Raw genomic sequence first — 22,761 nt, forward strand, 5'->3', positions numbered from 1 at the left:
TTCACTGCTGTGACAAAATGCCTGGGGTATTCTGCTCACAGGGGACAGGGCGGGGGTTGGAGGGTGTCTTTTGGTTCCTGTACTCAGGTTTTGGCTCTAGGACACTCAGCTCCATCACTTTCTGTCACAACTGGGAGGATATAATAAAGCAGACTATTCACTTTATTGTGACTACAAGGGGCCAGTTCTCCCTAAAAAAAAAAAAAAAAAAAAAAAAGTAAGAAACACACACACCAAAAACCCCACAAAACACACACACACACACACACACACACACACACACACACACACACACACACAGAGGCGCACAAAAAACAAAATAGACAAACAAAAAGCAAATAAGATAAACAAACAAAAAATGCTCAAAAAGTATACAAAAATTTTATTGAGTTAATTTGTTTTTGTCAACTACTCCTGGGCACTGGGCCTTCTCTGAAGTATGATTAATATGCCCAGTGACACCGAATTGAAGGAAACTAATTTTTCATTTGTAGGCTGGTGTTAATTGCAGATAAGTTCTTGGTTGGGGGTAAGAGCCCACGTCCTCTTCCTGCTCTTCATGCTAAGACTCTGTCTGGCTTCAACTTGTGCAGGCCCTGTGCAGCTGCCACAGTTTCTGTGAGTTCATATGTGCGTCGGTTCTGTTGTGTCTGGAAGACACTGTTTCCATCGAGTGACCATCACCTCTGGCTCCTACCATCACTTGACCTCTTCTTCCACATAGATCCCTGAGGAGAGAGTTTAATGAGGGCATCCCGTTTAGTACCTAGTGTCTCAGAGTCTCTCGCTCTATGTATATTGTCCAGTTCTGAGTCTCTGTGTTAGTTCCCATTTACTGCTATGGGTATAGCAGAATGTCACTGGGAATCATTTTATTGCTATGTTTACCCCCAACCCCACCCCAGGCTTATGGCCTATTCAGGTCCAGGTCCTTGGCAACCTAAGGATTATCAGGTATGGGTTCCATCTCATGTGGTAAGCCTTAAGTCCAATCAGCAGGCAGTTGGTTACTCCTAGAAGGCTTGCACCAGCATATCTTGCAGGCAGGTCACTATTATAGGTTGTAGGGTTTGTAGCCAGATTGAGGAATACCTTTCTCTTCTGTAGCATGCAGAATACCTTCTAGCGATATGAATTTAGTCACTAGGAATGAAGCCTCTAGGCAAGCACCTGGTCAGTTTCTATGTGCTTGTTGAAATATATTAAGTATTGCCTTCAGCAGAGAGCCTTACCATCATTTTTGAGGAGAGCAGCCAATAGCCTTGGAAATAGCCTGGGATGTTTGGGGGCCAATGACTCAACAAGATGTAACCCGTTCCTGGTACTGGCTATTTCGCTTGGTGGCATAATGGAATTATAATTATAATGGAGATATTGTCTCTTCCATTATTTGGTGACTCTATTTAGATTACTTTTGTATATGTTTATATTTTAGGAAGCATCTACAGCAGCAGACATGGCTTCTGTGGCCCCTCAAATTGCCCTGGTGTTAAGTGTCCTTTCCCATGGTTCCTCCCTTCTCCTTCTCTTTCTTACCCCTTCCCTTTAGTCCTCCCATTCCAACCCCCCCCCCCCCCCCCCCCCCGCAACTCTCTATAACAACATATTCTATTTCCCCTTCCTTGGGAGAGCCTCTCCCTCCTCCCAGCCCCTCACTAGGTATCTAACCTTGGCCGTTATACAGATGATAACACGAATATGGAAGATTACAAGCTAACGTCCACGTAGAAAAGAAAACATTCATTTGTCTTCTGGGGTCTGGGCCCCTCACTCAGGATGACTGTTTCTAGCTCCACCCATTTCATTCACCTCTCTCAACAGCTGCACAACACTGTAACTGCAGCACATTTTCATCATCCATCGATCAGCTCCTGAACTTCTAGGCTGTTGCCGATTTCTGCCTACGACGAATAAAGCAACAATGAGCAGGGATGAGCAGGGATGAGCAGGGATGAGCAGGGATGAGCAGGTGCCCACGGTAGGATGTCCTTTGGGCCTATGCCCTCATGGTATATAGTTCTTAAGGTTTGTCTTTTTAAGTACAAACAACTGACTTCAAAAGCTCACAGAATATGACAGAAGGTAAGGACTTCAGCCGCCGGGCAGTGGTGGCGCACACCTTTAATCCCCAGCACTTGGGAGGCAGAGGCAGGTGGATTTCTGAGTTCGAGGCCAGCCTGGTCTACAGAGTGAGTTCCAGGACAGCCAGGGCTACACAGAGAAACCCTGTCTCGAAAAACAAACAAACAAACAAAAACAAACAAAAAACCAAAAAAACAAAAGGACTTCAGCCACCACTGGTCTCTCCTTAGCTGTTTATCACAGGGCTGTCATTCACCTCTCAGTCTTGGAATTGCCAGTCTCAGATGCAGTGATTAGGAGAAAGAAACATTTTATACTTAGTCAAATCCATAAGCATCATTTCAAAAATGTTCAATGGGCCTTTTACCTCAAGCTAATGTGAAATACTGGTGTGCTAGTTAGTTTTTCTCAACTTGATATAAACCTAGACATATCCTGGTAAGAGAGACCCTCAACTGAGAAATTGCCTCCAACAGATTGGCCTGTGGGCAAGTCTGTGGGGGCATTTTCTGGATTAATGATTGATGGGGAAGATCCCAGCCTACTGTGAGTGGTACCACCCTGGGCAGGTGGTCCTGTGTAGTATAAGAAAGCAGGCAGAACAGGCCATGTTAGCAGTGTTCCTCTGTGACCTCCGATTTTGTCCCTGCCTCCAGGTTTCTTCCATGAGTTCCTGCCTCAGTTTCCCTTAGTGATGGGCTATGACGGCAAAGTACAAGTGAGATAAACCTTCTCCCCAAGTTGCTTTTGGTCATGGTCCTCATCACCGTCAATACAGAGCAAACTCGGGACAGCTGTTTTCTGAAATTGGTGACATTCTAACATCTACTTTGGCTTTGTGCGTATTTCTGTCTGTAACTTTCTCACCTGGACCATAACACTTAAGCCACACTGAGAACAGTAACTGATGCAGTCCACAGCCAGGAAGCTTCCAGGTATATTGATAACATGAAGCAGCCATCATTTAGAATTTTAAGAGGCAATTCTCTTTGGGGATGGACTATTTTGTCACAGACATAGTTTAGAAAGCGGATCAACTTTCTGTCTTAAGAGCAGAAGTTTAGGAATTCTCTGCAGATAACAAGCAGTCCCATCTGAGTTTAGGGCAGGCCCGACCCAACTCCACGCAGCAGGTGCATCCAGTACACATGCTGTGTGTGTCTTACAGGATTGAAGATGACTTTGTTTTGAAGAGTTTCAAGGCAGGTTGGTGTTCTGGGTTCTATAAGAAGTCAGACTGAGTAAGTTATGTGAGCCAACCAATAAGTGGCACTCCTCCATGACCTCTGCATTAGTTCCTGCTTCTGGGTTCCTGCCCTGTTTGAGTTCCTGTTCTGACTTCCTTCAATTCTGAACATCATGTGGAAGTGTAAGTCAAATAAACCTTTTTCTACCCAACTTTCTTTCTGGTCATGTTGCTTTGTTGCATCAATAAAAACCCTAAAACAGCATTCCAAGCTGGGGGATAGTGACACATGCCTTCAATCTCAGCACTTGGAATGCAGAGGAAGGAGGATCTCTAAGGCCAACCTGGTCTACAGAGCAAGTTCCAGGACAGCCAGGGCTACACAGAGAAACCCTGTTTAAAAAAAAAAAAAAAAAAAAAAAAAAAACCAGAAAACAAATAAACAAGAAAACTAGTGTCTCAGTTTGGCTTCTACCAGCTACTCTGCTGCTGGAAATATTAACTAATTTTTCTAAGCCCTTAGTTTTCTTATCAATAAAATGGGGGTATTTAGCCAGGCGGTGGTGGCACACGCCTTTAATCCCAGCACTTGGGAGGCAGAGGCAGGCGGATTTCTGAGTTCGAGGCCAGCCTGGTCTACAGAGTGAGTTCCAGGATAGCCAGGACTACACAGAGAAACCCTGTCTCGAAAAAAAAAAAAAAAATAGGGGTATTTCTATCAGCATTTAACTCTTATAGCCAAATAGAATGGCTTTAAAACAATGGACATGAGCCGGGTAGTGGTGGTGCACAAATTTAATCCCAGCACTCGGGAGGCAGGGGCAGGTGGATTTCTGAGTTCAAGGCCAGCCTGGTCTACAGAGTGAGTTCCAGGACTCTGTATTCCAGAGATACACAGAGAAACCCTGTCTCGAAAACAACAACAATAAAACAATGGACATGAACTATCTCACAGGGTCTGAGAATTAGAAACTTGGAGACTTAGTTGGGCCTAGCTCCTGTCATAGCTCACAGCTGTCAGCTGGGATATGGTCATTTGAAGTTTAGCTTGGACTGTGGCGTCTGGTTCTGAGGTCACATGATCATGTGGCTGGTATGTTGCTGGTAGTCTTGGACTGAAGGCCTCAGTGCTTTGGTTTTTTGTTTGTTTGTTTGTTTTGTTTTGTTTTGTTTTGTTTTTTTTACCACATGGGTCTCTAAAAGGATTTGGTGCAATATTTCCAGAGCATGGTGCTGGGTGCGCGATCAATCTGAAAGACCTAGGCAGAAGTTGCAACACCTTTCATGATACAGCTGCAGGCGTTATACTACCCCATGTTCACTGTGTTCTGCTGTCAACAGACCAGCACTGGTGGAGCACAGGAGGGACATGCTCTGGGGGAAGCCTGGAATTCAGGCCCATTGCCAGCTGTCTCTGTTGCTGGGAATCACACAATGGCTGGCTCCTACAACTGTGCTAACTGACAGCTGTTGATAGATCTCATCGCTCTGTGCTCCTTGTCACTTCATGAAGAGAGGACCTTTCCTGATGCCTTGTTCTAAAGCTGCCGGTGTCAGATCTCATGACGTGCCCATCCAAGGGTGATGTTTAACAAAACAAAACAAAACAAAACAAAACAAAACAACCCGAAAAAACAAAACAGTAGCAACCAATGGTCTCCCAGGGTGACGGGAGCAATTTAGAATGTAGTCTAAATTGTTCCTTTTCTTTTTCTGACTGTCTACAGATCATAACGAGCACTCTTTCCTCAGCTCTGATGATCTGCATGCTGTGGTCAGCAGGGCCTGGAGGACATGAGAAGTCACTGTCACAAGAAAGCTACTGAGCTGTGGTTTGTGGCCCAGCTCTGCCAGACAGTATAGTGACCAAGCCTATTCTAGTGGCAGCAAGCAATGGGGACTGCACTGGAAATGGAACAGCCTTCAAGGATCAATGGTTGTCTCTTCTGTTGGCAGGACTGTCACCATCAGTGTCTTCCTAGTGGCTGCAGGTTGGCTAACACTCCTTGCAGAGCGACAGCATGGGACACCTGTTTGGTCTCAGCGAAAGCTACTGGATATCCCTCCCTCTCTCCCATCTTCCCCTTACAGGAACTGAACCCCTATTCATTAGCTGAAACAAGGTACCCAAGAGCAAAACCTACATTTGCCTGGCTTCCACAGCAAGTTGTCAGTGGGATGTACATAGAGTGATGTGTGCAACTCCTGGAGATGGAGTGTGCCTCTCTTCACCCCTTCTTCCTTCCTGATGAGGGGATCAGATATGATTGGAGCTCCAGAAGCCATTGGGGGTCATAAGTGACTTTGGCAACAGAAACCACTTAGGGCAGAGTAGAAATGTAGAAGAAACCCAAGGGGGATTCCATTCCCATGCTGGGCTGGCTGCCTGCCTCTAGATTCCTTTATCATTAGGGAATTATAGGTGTAATTCATATCCTCTCTCTTTCCTTCCTTCCTCCTTTCTTTCTTTCTGTCTGTCTGTCTGTCTGTCTGTCTGTCTGTCTCTCACTGTGTATGTGTACATGTATTTGTGTATGTATGTATGTGTTTGTATGTATATGTATTTTTAGGTGTGTGTCCCACAGGTGGACATCAGATGTCTTTCGTCTCTCCTTTTCTACATTATTCAAGAGTGTGTCTCTCATTGAACCTGGAGTCTGCCAATTCAGCTAACCAGGCTAGCCTGCCACCCCTTCCAGTGCTGGGTTACAAAGTACATTATTATACCTTTTACATGGATACTGGGAACCCAAACTCAGGTCCTCATGCTTACACTATTAGCCCTTTGAATCAGGGAGCCATCTCTCCAACCCCCAATTTTCTAAAAGCCAATCCTGTTTTCTGTTTGTAAGAAACATCAGTCTAACTACACAGCTTCCTACTGCAGTGGCAATGATGATACTCCCTATTCAGGATACTGTTAGAGCTTTCTGTTAATGATAGTGGAAAACTCTGTAAACATGGTTCCAGGAAAAGAAAGAGGACTCATCAGTCACGGCTTCACATGACTCCTACTGAGCTCCTCTGACTCTAGGACAGGGGCTGTGGTGCTAAGACATCAAGGAGTCTTACTCATCTCAGGGAAGTTCACTGCCAAACTTCTTAGAAGAGAAACTGTGTAGCACCAGTAGCTGGGTAGAAGGGATGTAGATTCTTACTTCAAGAGAGAGACTTCCAGCCCGGTGAAGGGAGAGGCAGTTGGTGGCCTCTCTCTTGTTTCTGTTCTCTCCTTCCCTGTGAGAGACAAGTCACTTTTGAGAGACCTCTATTCTCTAACTGCCAAAATTTTACACACACACCACACACATCACACACACACCATACACACATACACACCACACACACATACATACATACATACATGCATACATACATACATACATACATACACACACATCACACACACCACACACACACACCACATACCACACACACACTACACACCACACACACACTACACCACACACACACACACACACACACACACACACACACACACACACACACACACCTCTTTCTCAGGTGCAATAGCCAGCAAGCCCTAAACACTTTCTGTTACAAAGGGTGATAATAATTCAGTTGACAACAAAACAAAATCTCAGAAACTCAGTTGTACGATAAATGTGGATGCTTTATAATCTGTATGATATATTCTCTCATAGGCACCCACTTTTTTAGTTATTCAGGAGGTGGTGTGTGTCTAATGGAGAGACACATAAGCAAATGTGTGTATGTACATGTACGATACAGATGACCAAAAATTTAGAGCAGAAACATATAATGCCCTCTTTTTAAGGCCCAGCTTGATATTTCCCCCTAAAAGAAGTAAATATATCTATTGCTTTATAAACCATAAGAAATAGTAAATATTTTCCTGATTCACTGAAATTGCTTATTTGTCTTTAAAACTGTATGTGTATGTACATATGTGTGTGTATGTATGTATACATAAAATGTGTATAGAGCATGTATACATTATATATATTCTTGCAGTTCTGGGGATCAGATTCATCATCTTACATGTGCTAGCTAAGTCTCCTGTCACTGAGCAATCTCATCTCCAGCTTTCTATCCGTTGTTCTTGGTTTTCTTTTTTACAACACAGTTATACTATAAGATGCCCTACAATGGGAACAACCAACCAGGGACGGTAAGTGTTAAGTTTCAATCCCAGGAGAATGAAAAGAAAAAAAGACATAAAAAGGAAAGGAAAGGACATGAGTGCTCCTAGGTGTGGTGGAGGAGAAAGGTTGTTACAGATGTGTGGGAGAGGACACCCAGGGGCAGACATGTCTGGGAGAGTTCAGATGATCCTGACCCAGAGCCATGTGGGGAAAGGGGAGGAGAAGAGAGAGGGGAGAAAGGGCAAAGCAGCCAGGAGGCCAAAGGTACAAAGGATGGGTAAGCAAAATGTCTGGATTGTATAGGGAAGGGCCTGGGGGAAGGGCAGCCCAGACCCCGGGCTGGGGAGCTCAGGGTAGAAGTGGGGTATGCCAGCCATACCCTGTAACAGGTGGGGACTGAGGGATGCTGGGAGAACCCGGAGGCCAGGTCTGCTTTGGTATGTTCAATAGGCACCCCAAACTGCTGGTCCTGGGTTTGAAACTTAACAGTAAGTTGTCAGTAGGCATCTTATAACTGATCAGGGGATGAATCCTGACAGCCAAATTCATGTTCCATCCACATGCTAACACCTTTCTTCCTGACCCTCTGAATACAGAGGCACGGCTCTTCCATCCTTCGATGTGACATCTATACACTAGACATAAAGAAGTTTGTATTGTTTTCAAGGGTCACACGACATTTCCTGAGAAGAGGAGCTGTCAGGGTTTGGGATGGCAACACTATAAATCAGACCCTCTGGCCTATTTGCCTCCAGGGAGGTTGAGCCCTTCCCAAAAATAAGTTCTGGCATTTTCTGATTTAGAGGTCAGTGAATCACAGATCATGTAGTTGGATAAGAGAGTGCCCATCCATCCTCCCTCCTCCACTTGCTGCTGCTACTGTCCCTAACACAACTCTAAGAAGGCCAGTTAGAAGTCAAATTCCTATGTCCTCCTGGAAAACTCACAGAAATGCAATTCAGCTGTAGCAGAGTCCCTGACAGCCCTGAGATTTCACCGGACTTGGAGCCTGGTGCATCCGTTGATAAGGACAATTCATCGGAAACCCTCGGGGGTCCCAGCTCCAACATATGAGGTTCGTCTCCCAGTGGCAATGACAACCAATGGCTGGGGATGACGACATCACCCAGACCAGCCACTGTCACAATCAATGGAAGTAACAGGAAAGGATTTGGGAAATTCCCAAGGCTAGGTTACTGTTGTTGTTTCTACAGTGGCTCGCCAGCCGAAGGAGAGAAGGGGAAAGACCGATTCTGTTCAGGTAGCTGCTCTTAGTATCCTTCACTCTGAACCAGCCTCACCCTCAGGGGACCTGGCTATGGTGGCTGAAGACAGGAAGACAAGACGGCATCCATCTAAGTAAACATTTGAGTTATCTGGACATCCTTTCCTTATCTTCTTTCATTTACTGGTATAGCCGAGTGAACCAAATACCTCCCATTGAGATCTCCTCCTTGGAGACATTAATGATCTTCACCCTGACCCGACTCGCCCCACCCCACCCCGCCCCACCCCACCCTGCCCTTCAGCTTCTTTGGGATTTCTCTACCCACTGTTTTCTTTTCTCCTCCTCAGAAGAGGGGGGGGGCGGGGGGCCGGGGGAGAGACGTTATTTCACACTTAGTTGAAAAGAATGCCAAATTTTTATTTTTGCAAGCAATTCTAAAGATAACATAGCAAAAAACTACGATTCAGGATGAGGTGAAATGAGACATCTAGACAAGAGATATTTACATGGTCACATTGGTACCTCCAACAACTGGTCAAATTGTTCCTCCTACTGTTGGGGACAGACCTTGAGAAGGCACATAAAAAACGAACAGTGAGTGCTTCGAGCCAGTTAGTCATAGGGTTTCATCTCGGGCTACTGGCCCAGCCAGGGGAGGATTCTGTTTTCTAGAATCTTTCCTTGTAAGACATCCGTGCTCTGATGGAGTGAAGCAAATAGGGGCCAGGGCAATCTGCTCCCATCTTCCAGATCTTATACAGACAAATAAAAATATTTTGCTCTTCCCTTTGTGGCTTCCTGCCCACGTGTGAGGGGCTATGTCAAACATGGGAGGCACCTTTTTGCAGCTTCCTGCCTCTTACCCTCTCAAGCAACATAGAGGCCGTTGCTCTAGAATAAGTTCCCACATTCAGACCCAACACGCAAGGCAAAGCATCAAAATGGAGTTTTTTGTGCTGAAATTCATAACATCAAGTGTATGTCTTTGTGAAGGTGTTGTGTCCTTGGAAGTAAGTTATAGACAGGTGTGAGCTACCATGTGGGTGCTGGGAATCGAACCCAGGTCCTCTGGAAGAGCAGTCAGTGCTCTTCACCACCGAGTCATCTCTCCAGCCCCTCATTTGGGATATTTTTTCCTAGCCTTGTCTAATTCCCATATTTGAACAAAAATTTCAGCATACTCAGAATTACATATCTACTGTTTTCCCCTGCTCACACAGCAAACACATTTCTTGTTTGTTTGTTTGTTTGTTTACGAGACAGGGTTTCTCTGTGTAGTCCTGCCTGTCCTGGAACTCACTCTGTAGACCAGGCTGGCCTCGAACTCAGAAATCTGCCTGCTTCTGCCTCCCAAGTGCTGGGATCAAAGGCATGCGCCACCATTGCCCAGCAAACACATTTCTTGATACTATTTTATAGCTGTTTTAAGTATCCCTAGTAATTAATTGCCACAGATTATTCCACCACCCCACCACACACCCAGATGTTATCTTATTGGGATGTTTTATTCTGCAATAGCTCACTTTCACTTTCCAAATAGCTATACTGAAATATAACTGGCACACAATAATTTCTGTAAACTCAAACATTCAGTTTGACAAGTTTAATGTATAATGTATATAAGTGTGTGTGTGTGTGTGTGTGTGTGTGTAGACCTGGGACATCATCAATACAATCAAGATAAAAATACTCCCATACCTTACCTTCTGTCCTCCACACACACTTCCTCCTTCTTCAGATGTCACCTGCCTCTTGTGGTCACATTTGTTTGGTAGCTGCTATCTGGTCCCCAGTGTCATGTTCAGGTATTCTATTCACACACTTACAGTGACAGAATGTGATGAATTTAATTTTATGCCATTTCAGACCTAAGCCTTAGAAAGCACACAAATACCAATCTCTCTCTCTCTCTCTCTCTCTCTCTCTCTCTCTCTCTCTCTCTCTCTCTCTCTCTTTTCTTTCCAGTGCTGGGAATGAACTCTATTACCATGGAACAACAACGAAGCCCATATTAATATTAATATGAATAGCTTCTACTTGTGTGTTGAATTGTTTCTTCTCAGAACCTCACTGCCATGCCCTGAGGAAGCTCAAACAGACAGATAGAGAAGACTGGGTGAAGACTCAAAACCTCTAACTAATCACCCCAGATGATCTTCCAGGAAGTAGCAGCACCCACGGCTAGCTATTCAGATCGACTGGTATCTTTCTGCTTCAGTTAACACCAAGAACTAAGCCCACAGATCCCAGGGAATCAACTATTGCAGTTTATGCCACTAAGTTTTAGTGTGGTTTGTTGTTCGATCATCAGGAAGTGAAACAAACTGGGAATAGAAAAGATTATTGTTAGGATAGATTTTTTAACTCTGTGCTGCTTTTTTTTTTTTTTTTTTTTTTTTTTTTTTTGGTTTTTCGAGACAGGGTTTCTCTGTGTAGTCCTGGCTGTCCTGGAACTCACTCTGTAGACCAGGCTGGCCTCAAACTCAGAAATCCACCTGCCTCTGCCTCCCAAGTGCTGGGATTAAAGGCATGCACCACCACTGCCCAGCGCTGTGCTGCTTTCTATTTGCTAACTTTCTTCTTTTTCCTTCCTTCCTTCCTTCCTTCTTTCCTTCCTTCCTTCCTTCCTTCCTTCCTTCCTTCCTTCCTTCTTCCTTCTTCTTTCTTTCTTTCCACAGTGCTAGGGAACAAACCCAGGGCCTCATTCATGGTGGGCACGCTGTCCACCTGAGCTGTGATCCACACTAGAGCTGAACTTGACAAGGTCCACTGTCCTTTCCTTTTCCTCCTGGGTCTGCTCTTAGATTGAGTCTTGGGTCTAGTTTCTCCTTTGGACATGCTAGCACTAGGGTCACAAGGGAAGGGTTTGTTGCATAGCCTAGAAGCAAGATTTAAATCCTCATCTCCTGAGCCACAGCAGCGTTTCTTTCTGTAAATCACTTTCTCCTCCTCCTCCTCCTCCTCCTCCTCCTCCTCCTCCTCCTCCTCCTCCTCCTCCTCCTCCTCCTCCTTCTTCTTCTTTTGGTTTTTCAAGACAGGGTTTCTCTGGAACTCACTCTGTAGACCAGGCTGAACTCAGAAATCCGCCTGCCTCTGCCTCCCAAGTGCTGGGATTAAAGGCATGCACCACCACTGCCCGGCACTTTCTTCTTCTTTCTTTCTCCTACTTGAGTTGGGGAGGAATGACATCAAAGTAGCCATTAGTTTAGAAACTAAAAGAAATGGTAGCATCAAAACTTCCTACTGTCACACATGCAGCACAGTTGGGACATTGGCTTAGTTTTGTGACACTGTCAGTGACACATTTCCTTTTTATCTTGTTGCTCCAACCCTCCCCCACCACGTTTCATTTGTTTATATGGCTCCAGACATCTCTTCCTATCACCCCATTGTGCTGCTGGAAAAGGAAAATACTTGTGGAGGACAGACATGTCCCCGAACGGCTAAGAGCCTATAGGTGCATCCACTGTGTCCACACCCTTTAGCTGGGACATAGTCTCATGGTGACACTAGCAGCAACAGAGTTAGGAAATGAAGTCTTTTTTTTTTTTTGGTTTTTCGAGACAGGGTTTCTCTGTATAGCCTTGGCTGTCCTGGAACTCACTCAGTAGACCAGGCTGGCCTCGAACTCAGAAATCCGCCTGCCTCTGCCTCCCAAGTGCTGGGATTAAAGTCATGCGCCACCACCACCCGGCAGGAAATGAAGTCTTTAGCTTGAATGGCCATGCATCCAGCTAAAAATAATACCATCATGGACGACTGCTTTGCTAGACTGATTGAGACATCTGAAGACATCTTTTCATTCTCGGTTGTAAGTTACTTTTGATCGTTCTAGCATTCCAGTTCTGAAGTTTCAGGGCTTTATCTTTCTATCTGTGTGTGCATCTCTGTGGCCATCCTGCCCAGCATCCCCTTCCTTACCCACTGCCCAATCTGTTTGTCATGTTTCTAAGGAAACCCAGCATTTGCCAATCTTCGCCTACAGATGTAAGGTGTATGGATGGATGGAGAGGAAACAATAGAAATGCGTTAAAATACTTCTTTTTTTGCTTTAGGTTATGGATCATGTATGTAACAAAAATCAGACCTTAGCAGATTATAAGAAGAAAGCCACAAGGAGTGAATTCCACAGGCATGGTTAATAACAGAGATCCCATACCACCCAGCACATCTTAAAATAGATCTCTGTCTCACGGAAGCTACATAACAAGTCTGTAAGGAGGCTGTCTGCTGTATTTTAGTGCTGGGGAAGGTGGTTCTCAGTCTCGAAGGACCATTTGTCCAACTCAAGCATCTCGCAGAGGTGATGTCAGAACCTGGGTGTGCCTGTTGCTTGGGTCTTCCCTGTGTTTTCTGCATTCCTCCTGACATGGTTGGCAGTGTCATGGAAGAGCTCTGGTCACCTCAGACGGAACTGATTACAGGTCAGATGACAAGCTCAACTGCTGATTGGTGAGTGGAGAATTATAGTCAGTAGAGATTCTATAATTCTCCTTTTTGGCTGTGTTTGTTGTGCTAGGTAGTGAAAGTGCAGCCTTATGTATGCTAGGCAAGTCCTCTATTTCTGAGCTATATCCTCAGTTTTTATTTTTTTGAGATTGAGTCTTGCTATGTAACTCAGGCTGGGCTTGAACTGCCTAGGCTGGTCTCAAATTCTTATTCTCCTGACCACCACTCTGGGTTTCAATAATGTCCTTTAAATATATATATATATATATATATATATATATATATATATATATATATATATATGTTTATTGCTATGAGGTCTATTGTATCTGAAATCAATTTTTAAAAACACTGTTTTGTTTTGTTCTGGTATTAAAGATTGGGCTAAGGGGCCTGTACACCTTGTGCTAAGGAGCAAGTACCCTACTATTGAGTTACAGCCCAGTTCCACCATATGTTGGGAACACAAAGGTCCTTGTGCCCACAGGTCACCAAAGAAACCAGGAATGTTAAGCATTCGAGGTTGTTCTTTCAAAGGTTGTTCTGTTTTTCCATCCAGAAGGCTGGGAATCAGAGGTGATTATCAGTCTGGTGATCTGCATTATCTGTTGGGCTGGGCCAAATCAAATTCCCACAACCAAGCCTGGAGGAGGTAGTAGTCTAAATGACCCGTATGTTATCTGTATAGCCAGGGGCTCCCCCAAGTTCCCATGACCAAGACTTTAGCCCAAATGATCTCGACTTGTACCTGTATGACGGAGACCATGATAGGTCTTCCCTAAGCCCTTCAGCTAGTACATGTATCCTATTTCTACAACCTATCTTCTTGGAAAAATGGCATGTACTTTGAGTTTCAATGTAATTTTGCCTCCATGTATACCAGGGATTGTATTACACCGGGAAACTTTCTTTTCTCTAAATTGTACTATGTTTGACTATGCTGGCAATAAATCTCCTGGCATCAGACTTCCTAGAAGTTTGATTCCTTCTGGTTGACTAGGTCAGGCTGAGCTGAGTTCTTATTCTCACCTTTTTGTAGTTCATTTTCCTGACTTCCATGATGCCTGCAGGGAGCCCCACAACCATATCCTTTAAATTGTGTGTGTGTGTGTGCATATGCTTTTGTGTGTGTGTGTGGGTCTGTGTGTTTGCATGTGTATGTGCATGTGCCTGTGTGTCTGGGCATGTGTGTAGGGAAACACATACGTCCTGCTATAACTTTCACCGAATAAAGAGCCTGTTCTTTTAGACTTTGCTCAGCTCTTTCTTCTGCCCCATAAATTCTTGGCTCTGGTTGAGGGGGTCTCGAAGTTTCTGAATTTTGGCCAATGTATTTTCCTTTGTGGGTGTCTGAACCTGTCATTGTCTCCCCCTGGGCTTCCTCCTGACATTCGTTCTTCTGCCTGGTCCTGTGGGTTGATTGTGGCTCTGCCGAGTGTCTTGTTTGACTGACTGCTTTCCTTTTTAGAGCTTCTGTTCAGTTTTCTCAGCTTTTCAATTTCCTTGCTTGATTTTTTTCCCTTTTTGAATTTATCCTTCGTGTTAACGATGGTTTCACCCACGCCAGCAACACTGTCCTCTAGGTCCGGAATCATCCCCTTTGCTCCATTTGTCTTATCCAAATCACCTATATGGCCAGCAGTTCTTTTGAAAGATGGGATTCTGAATCTTCCTGGCATTTCAGGTTTTTGATATATTTGGTTTCCATGGTTGACTTGTAAGCCTATGCAGGTGTCACAGAGGGTTTTTGCATGTGACTTTGGGGTTTGTGGTTGTATTTGGTACATCTATTGGGGTGACTGTGTTCTACAGTTTTATCTTTCCTATTTCTTACTCTTTCTATTTGTTTCATCTATGAGGCCTTCTGGAGAGTTGCCTTCACTTGGGATTATGCCACTGTGTGTGTGTGTGTGTGTGTGTGTGTGTGTGTGTGTGTGTGTGTGTGGTGGGGGTGGGGGTACAGTGGTGATTGTTGTGTTTATAAAAAGATAAAAGGAGAAGGGATATGTTTTGGTGGTGGAGTCAGGTATGGGGGGGGGTTGCTTTGGCAGGCCCATGCTGAGGCATCCCTTCCCCTTGAGGGACCAGCCACAGGACAGTATAGTTATAGTGTAAAATAGTTTATTCATGGGCATGGGAAGGGGAGTTGAGACTGTAGTACAGACAGAGAAAGGGAAGGAGAGAGAGAGAGAGAGAGAGAGAGAGAGAGAGAGAGAGAGAGAAGAGAAGTAGAGGCATAGAGGAAGGCACAAAAAGACAGAGCAGGAGGAGCAAGAAGGATGTTACCTGGATGTTGCCAGGTAACTGTGGGGCAGAGCTTAGACAAAATGCTAACAGTGACACAGTGGTTTGCCGGTGGCACCGGTGTTGGGTGGCTTCACTTGTGTCCCTGATAAGGTTCTGAGACACTGGCACCTGGGTACATGATGAGGAGAGCGTTGTCACAGTTTCTTTAAAGATAAAGTTATCAGTATCTAAACAGTGAAGTGAGAACAGACGGACTCGGAGTAAAGAAGGTCAGAGGAGTGAGGGTGGAGAGGCAAAACTTCTACCTGGAAAAGGAGACAGCCAGGAAGGCTTTGTGGTGGTGGTGGTGGGGGGGGAGCTAAAATTCAACAAGCTCACAGCTAAAGTTTGCTTACTTGGCAAAGTTCCAAGAAAGTAAATACAAATAAGCAGTAACATTAGAAAGTATTGAGCACTTCTTCCTTCCAGGATGGTTCCTGTGCCCTTGACTTTCCTTTGCATGGCTCTCCTGGGGTGTCTGTGGACAGGGAGGGGTGCTGGGCTTCGTAACTCCCATAAGTTAGGTCAGCATGACCTACCAGAGGAGGATTCCTTTGCCTGATGTCTACTCCTGCCTAGACTCCCTGACCTGAGACCGCCTGCCAGCAAGTTACCATCTCGCCTCTGCTGTTTACTGATTAGCCTTTCTGCTCCTTCACCCTGACACCTCTCCTGCTCGGTCCAGTTTGTAGTCTGTGCGAGCCTGTCCAGACCCTGGCTGCTTTCCCACATCCCAGATCTCTTGACAGCACTGCCCGTGGAGCACTGTGCTGGTGCCTACCATTGATGTTGGTCACCTGGAGCTACATCTTAACTGGAGTCTCCAGTGGCCCTCCTCTTCTGAAGAGAAATTTCCACCTCTGCTTATTTCTGCCTTTCTCTTAGAGGAAGGAGATTTATATTGTTATTTTCAAACTAATCCTTTTACGTAGTTTTGTAATCTGCTTGCTCAGATGCAGCTTCTAATCTGCCATTTTAGACGGATGAAGACTGTTTTGAGGCAGGGTCTGGCCCAGGCTCACCTGGAACTTGCTGTGTTGCCCAGGCTAGCTTCTAATTTGTAATTGTCCTCCTGGGGCCTTCCAAGTATAGACATGTACTACCACATATCACCATGGGCAGCTTGTTAGAAATTCTCTAAGTTTGATTATTGCTTCTCTACTCTTATGGGTAACATGTAGCTGGGTCTCTGGCAGAACTGTCTAACTTGCTTATTCAGGTCATTGCCATTTAAAATGATCATCACCTGTAACAGAGAAGCAGAAGGGAGGGGCCCAGAAAGGCCTGGCAGGGAACGTGGGGTGGGGGAGGGGAGGGAATAAAGTGTAATGACACAGATGTGTGAAAATGCCACAAGGAAGCACATTTCTGATAGGTAATTTCTCTGCAGCTGGTGAAAGGAGCCAATTTGAGTCAGATTAGATTAGATTAAAGGCAGGTTTACTGGGAAACTGCTCTCAGGCAAGTTCACTGGCCCCAAGGACTGAGGCCAGGGTTGTCACCATGGGGAGAGGGGGGAGGAGGGGGAAGAGAAAGAAAGGGTGTGAGCAAAAAGAGGAGAGAAGAAGAGATAGGAAGTGAGGATGAGAAGAAGAAGAAGAAGAAGAAGAAGAAGAAGAAGAAGAAGAAGAAGAAGAAGAAGAAGAAGAAGAAGAAGAAGAAGAACAATAATAAGAAGAAGAAGAAAAAAGAAGAAGAATAAGAAGAATAAAAAAAAGAAGAAAAAATAAGAAAAAAAAGAAAGAAAAATAAAAAGAAAAAAAAAGAAGAAGAAGAAGAAGAAGAAGAAGAAGAAGAAGAAGAAAGAAGAAGAAGAAAAAAGAAGAAGAAGAAGAAGAAGAAGAAGAAGAAGAAGAAGAAGAAGAAGAAGAAGAAGAAGAAGAAGAAGAAAGAAGAAGAAGAAGAAAGAAGAAGGAAGAAGAAGGAAGAAGAATAAGAAGAAGAAGAAAAAATAAGAAGAAGAAGAAGAAGAATAAGAAGAAGAAGAAGAAGAAGAAGAAGAAGAATAAGAAGAAGAAGAAAGAAGAAGACCACAAGGAGGAGGAGGAGGAAGAAGAAGAAGAGGAGGAGGAGAAAGAGGAGGAGGAAGAGGAGGAGGAAGAAGAGGGGGAGAAGGGGGAGGAAGAGGAGGATGAAGAAGAGGAGGAAAGATCAAAATGTCTGGATTATATAGGGAGGAGCCTCTGGGGGAGGGGCTGGAAAGTTCAAGATTGGGGCAGGGTATGCCAGGTAGGAATACTGAGAGAACCTGGAGGCCACGTCTGTTTTCATATATAAAATATGCACGTCAGTCTCTTGTTCCAGGGTCCGAAACCAAACATTTGCTTTTCATGGTTACTTAAAAATAGAATTATTATTGACGCAGTTGGGCTGATAGCCACTGTATATTTCCTGTTCTCTGGCAATAGCTCTGTCTTTGCTTCTGTTTATGTCTTACACTCTTTTTCTGCCTTTGCAGTTAAAAAAAAGTTTTAAAATTACGTGTGTGTGTGTGTGTGTGTGTACACACGCGCATTTGTGCCAGAGAAGAACATTCAGGAGTCCTTTCTCTCCTTCCACCATGTGGTTCCCAAGGATGAAACTCAGTTTAAACTTCAGGCCCACTGAACTGTGTCACCAGTCTCCAATGTGGATATTTTTTAGATTTATTTATGGTGTGTCTGTATGCCTGGGTACCCAGGAGGCCAGAATAAGCCCCTGGAACTGAAATTACAGGTAGTTGTGAGACACCAGACTTAGGTGCTGGGAACAGAACTCAGGTCCTCTGGAAGAGCAGTACTAGTTCCTAACCACTGAGCCATCTCTCCAACCCCGGTGTGTTTTTTAACTGAACATTATATGTGACTCCATTCTCTTTTCTTAGCATACGAAATATGTTTTTTAAAGCACATTGTGGTGGCTGTTTTGGAGCTTGTAATGCATTTTCTTTACTTTTGTTTGTTTGTTTTTGAGACAGTCTGACTATGCAGCCCCTGGCTGTTCTGAAACTCAGAACCAGGCTCGCCTTGAATTCTCAGAAGACTTGCCTGCATCTGTATCCCAAGTGCTAGAATTTAAGGAGTGCCCTACCACACCCCGCCCGTGTGGTGCATTTTCAGTGAATTCAGGCCCCTTCCAATAACAGTACTCTACAGAATGTGGTGTCGGACTGGGGTAGAGCCAGCCAAGAGTTTTTATTTGGGTTGATGAAAGATTTCTGGAAACAGATAACGTCGATAGTTACAATGTAAATATGCCTGATGGCTCGGAGTGATACCTTTAAAAATGGTTTGAAATAGTAAATGTCTCTTAGTGTTTTTATCTTCACTATGCAAATAAGAAAGGGAAAGGAGGTTCAGAGAGAGATGGAGAGGAAGGGAGTGAAGCAGGCAGGCTTCCATCTGAGGTTCCCCCCCCCCCCCCCCCCCCCCCCCCCGCTTTCTGCCACAGAAGCAAAACTGGGTGTTAGAAGAACCTGTAGAAAACAAAGCTTCAGGAGCTGCGAAGTCAAAGCTGAATAAGGAAGCGCTTCATCTGTTTAATTAGCATATTTGATGCAACTTAAATAACAGGGGCTAGGAAGTGACGGGTGGGGGGAGGGGCAAAGCAGCAAACACAAAAAGTCAGTGTGAAGGGCACAAAGACGACAGACTCGGAGATGGAAAGGCTGATAAAAGTCGACTCACTCCAAAGACCGAGGACAGACAGCAACGTGACAGCAGAGATGCCACACACGGGGGCCAGCTAGGTGGGTGTAGTGTGGAGATGCTCTTTGTTTAACTCTCATTTGAGATTGGTGTCAGTGGAGCAACAGTGACAGGAGAAGCAGACCCAGGAGAAGCGCTGACTCCGTCACCCCCACCTGGTGCCTGACAGGTCTGCGGTAAACACAGACTTTACATGCCCGGAGGATCCTGCTGCAAATTAAAACACAACCTTAAATGTGCACGCGGCACCAACTCTGTTTCTGCAGACACTTTGAAGATCAGAAGTCTCTCCCCCCCTCCCCCTTAAAAGTAAAACCAGTTTTGTTTTTAACTGAGCAAACTAGCAAAGATTTCAGCTGGTTATTCATGATGTAGTCTTCCCGTGCTCTCCCAGTACTTTCCTGGGTCATTTTGACCTTCCCCTTGCCTAGCAACCGGCCCCCACTCCCGATGGACACTTCTTTCTCTTGCCGTGTAAATTTTCTAACAGTTTACCTGGTAGCCATTGAACGCTGAGAGAAACTGTAACTCGTGGATAGAAGGGGACAGGAGTCACAGGCATTGGCGACAGCCTGAAACACCGGTGTTGAGAAGTTCTGCAAGCCTGGCCCTGTGGGAAGAGAACCATGACCCATCAGTCATGTCTGCAGGGAACAGGCAGTACCAGAACCAGCTCTCGCTCAGCCCAGTCACTACTTCTTTTAGCTATAGTCACAAAACAGTTCATTCTTGTCTAGGGTCCAGCTCTGTCCAAAGTGAGTGTAGTTTCCAAAGTCTGTCCTAAGAAGCTGACATAAGCAGAGTGGCTCAAAGCAGCAAACCCCTGTAAAACCTTGTTCCCTCGAGGTTCTAGAGGCTGGAAATTGGAGGGAGTGAGTCTAGCTCTTGATGAAAACTCTGGGTGGGAGTACTTGCACTGTGTCCCCTCCAGCAGGTCCAAGTGTGTCTGGCCTTTGTCCTTTTAGTCTTGTCATGGTTTGGTGTTGTTGTCTGTTTGTTTTAATACGAACACTAGTACTGCATTCGAGGCTCACCCTATTTCCAAATAACTTCATCTTAGCCAATCTATCTGCAATGACTGCTTGCAAGTGAAGTTAAGACTGACCTATCTCGGTAAAGGACACAACTCGGCCCACAGAAGGGATGGAAGCTGCTATGGCGCAGGAGGGGGAGGGGAGTTGCTTTGGAGTCTGCTTTTGTTGTTGTTGTTGTTCTTGTGAAGAATCCAGGAGGCTGGGGAAATGCTTGGTTTATCTGAGGAACTGCGGGTTATGTGAATGGAGGACAACATTCTCTCCAGACTCCCAGGCTCTGGAATTCAGCCCGGCACAGCTTGAAGATCCCTCTGATTTCTGTTTCCATGGGCACCATGACAGAAGTGTGCCACAGAGAATCCCAGTAATCCTCTCAGTCCTTAACAGGAGCAGACACAAAGAAAAGCAAGTACTGCTACGCACTCAGACAGGCCTGGTTCAGAGTTTAAGCTCATAGCTGCTATGGCTTTCAATGGATGCATTTCCCCAAAAGTCTTCGGTTGAATAATCGCTGAAGTAGTAGTATTGAAGAGTTGGGGATCTTTATAGTAAGTCCTGTGGACGGAGCACCTGTGAATGACTGTAGGTCCTGTGGACGGAGTACCTGTGAATGACTGTAGGTCCTGTGGACGGAGCACCTGTGAATGACTGTAGGTCCTGTGGACGGAGCACCTGTGAATGACTGTAGGTCCTGTGGACGGAGTACCTGTGAATGACTGTAGGTCCTGTGGACCGAGCACCTGTGAATGACTGTCAGTCCTGTGGACGGAGCACCTATGAATGACTGTAGGTCCTGTGGATGGAGCACCTGTGAATGACTGTAGGTCCTGTGGACGGAGCACCTGTGAATGACTGTAGGTCCTGTGGATGGAGCACCTGTGAATGACTGTAGGTCCTGTGGACGGAGCACCTGTGAATGACTGTCCTGTCGGTCCTGTGGACAGAGCACCTGTGAATCATTGGAGGCTGCAGCTCTGTTGTCAGGGTCACTGGCTGGACTGGCTGTTTCCTGGTTCTTGATGATCTTGTTTAAAAAGTTGAAGAGGTGCACAGAAATTACAAAGTAGCAAGAAATTTTCTTCAAAGACAAACTGCAAGTACAGAGCAGACGCAGGAAGCAGCGGGCTACTGAGGGGCAGTGTTCAGAGCCGAGGGTTATTGCTCGGGGCCTCTGGTTTTACAAGGGTTAGGAGGGAGAGGAGTTGGTTTCTGGGAATGGGGTGTGGGTGGTTTTCTGTTTGGACTAACGAGCTTGGGTTATGTAACCCTTTATTTACTGTACATGCCCTTTCCCTTGATGCATCTGGTTTAATCATATGCACACCCAACCACGAACACATCTAAGATGCTAAACAGGGAATTTCCCCAGAAGTTTATTCAAAGAAGCTTCGCCTTGGTGCACACATACCCCAAACCAGTTCAGGGCGGATCCATTAATTTTCCTTAGTTTTAGGATGGGTTTGGTCACAAAAGGGGAGTTAGCAGGAAGGTCTTACAGAAGAGCAGTCTGTTGCAGCGTCTGAGCAGGTGGAGAATGTGCAGCTCCAAGCAGGTGGAGAATCTCAGGCTGGCAAATGGATTGTTGGGTGTGTGTAGCTCAAGCCATGCGGACCCTTGGGTTGTTGCTAAGCTACCTTTAGACTTACCTGCCTCAGCTCAATGGTTGAGCAACGGGGTCCTGGGTCTGATACTCATGTGCCCAAAGGTAAATATACACATGTATAATATAACAATATATAAATATAAATAAGTGCATGCATAGCTGTAAAACGGCATTCAAGGAATCAGTTCGGAAGCAAAGCTTTAGACTTCACCACACTGAAACTCTCGCACTTCCAACTTGGATTTCCAGCTTCCAGAATTGTGAGAAGTAAGTTTATCTTCTCTATAAATCCACTCAGCTTGTGGTGACTTGTTACAATAGCAGTAATAAACTACAACCTCAAAGTAACTTGACATCCTTAAAATAATCCAGAATATCCAGTTTACTTATCTGCAAAATAGGAAAACAAGACCGTTCTCTTCTCCCTGTTCTGCTCAGACTGCTGTTCTACTCAGACTGCTGTTCTGGGTGGGGCATGGTCCATGTTCTGGCAGGTGGAGCCCTGAGACCACCGAACCATCCTATGTCCTTTCCCAAGCTTCCCCCTGGCTGAGGCGGCTCTTCTCTCCTTCCCTCCTCCACACCAACTTCACCCTTCTTGTGTCTGCACTCATGCTAAGCCCTCGTTAGTGAATACAAGAAAGTAACGCATAGGTGTCACATAGTGACTGGGAAACTGTCTTCACGTAAGCCTTCAGGGCAAGGCCCTAATTTTGTCAGATCTTTATTGCTTCATGGAAGATAAGTATGGTTCCTCTGATGGAATGTCATTCTAGTCACTGGATATAAGATAGGCAGCAGATTTAGTGTCATCTCTGTTGCTGTGATAAAAATAAGTATCCGGGCAAAAAGCAACTGAAGGAAGAGAGGGGTTACTTTAGCTCACAGTTTCAGGTTCCAGTACATCACTGAGGTAATGTCACAGTGGCAGGAGCTTGAGATAGCTGGTCACATCACATCCACAGCTGAGACCAGAGAGAAATGAATGCGTGTATACTCAGTAGCTTCTGTGCTTGTGTTCGGCTCAGTTTCTCCACACACATATATAGATCAGTAACCCACTGCCTAGGAAATGTGCTGCCT

The sequence above is a fragment of the Arvicanthis niloticus genome, chromosome 15 (assembly GCF_011762505.2).
Source record: "Arvicanthis niloticus isolate mArvNil1 chromosome 15, mArvNil1.pat.X, whole genome shotgun sequence".
NCBI classification, from domain to species: Eukaryota; Metazoa; Chordata; class Mammalia; order Rodentia; family Muridae; genus Arvicanthis; species Arvicanthis niloticus.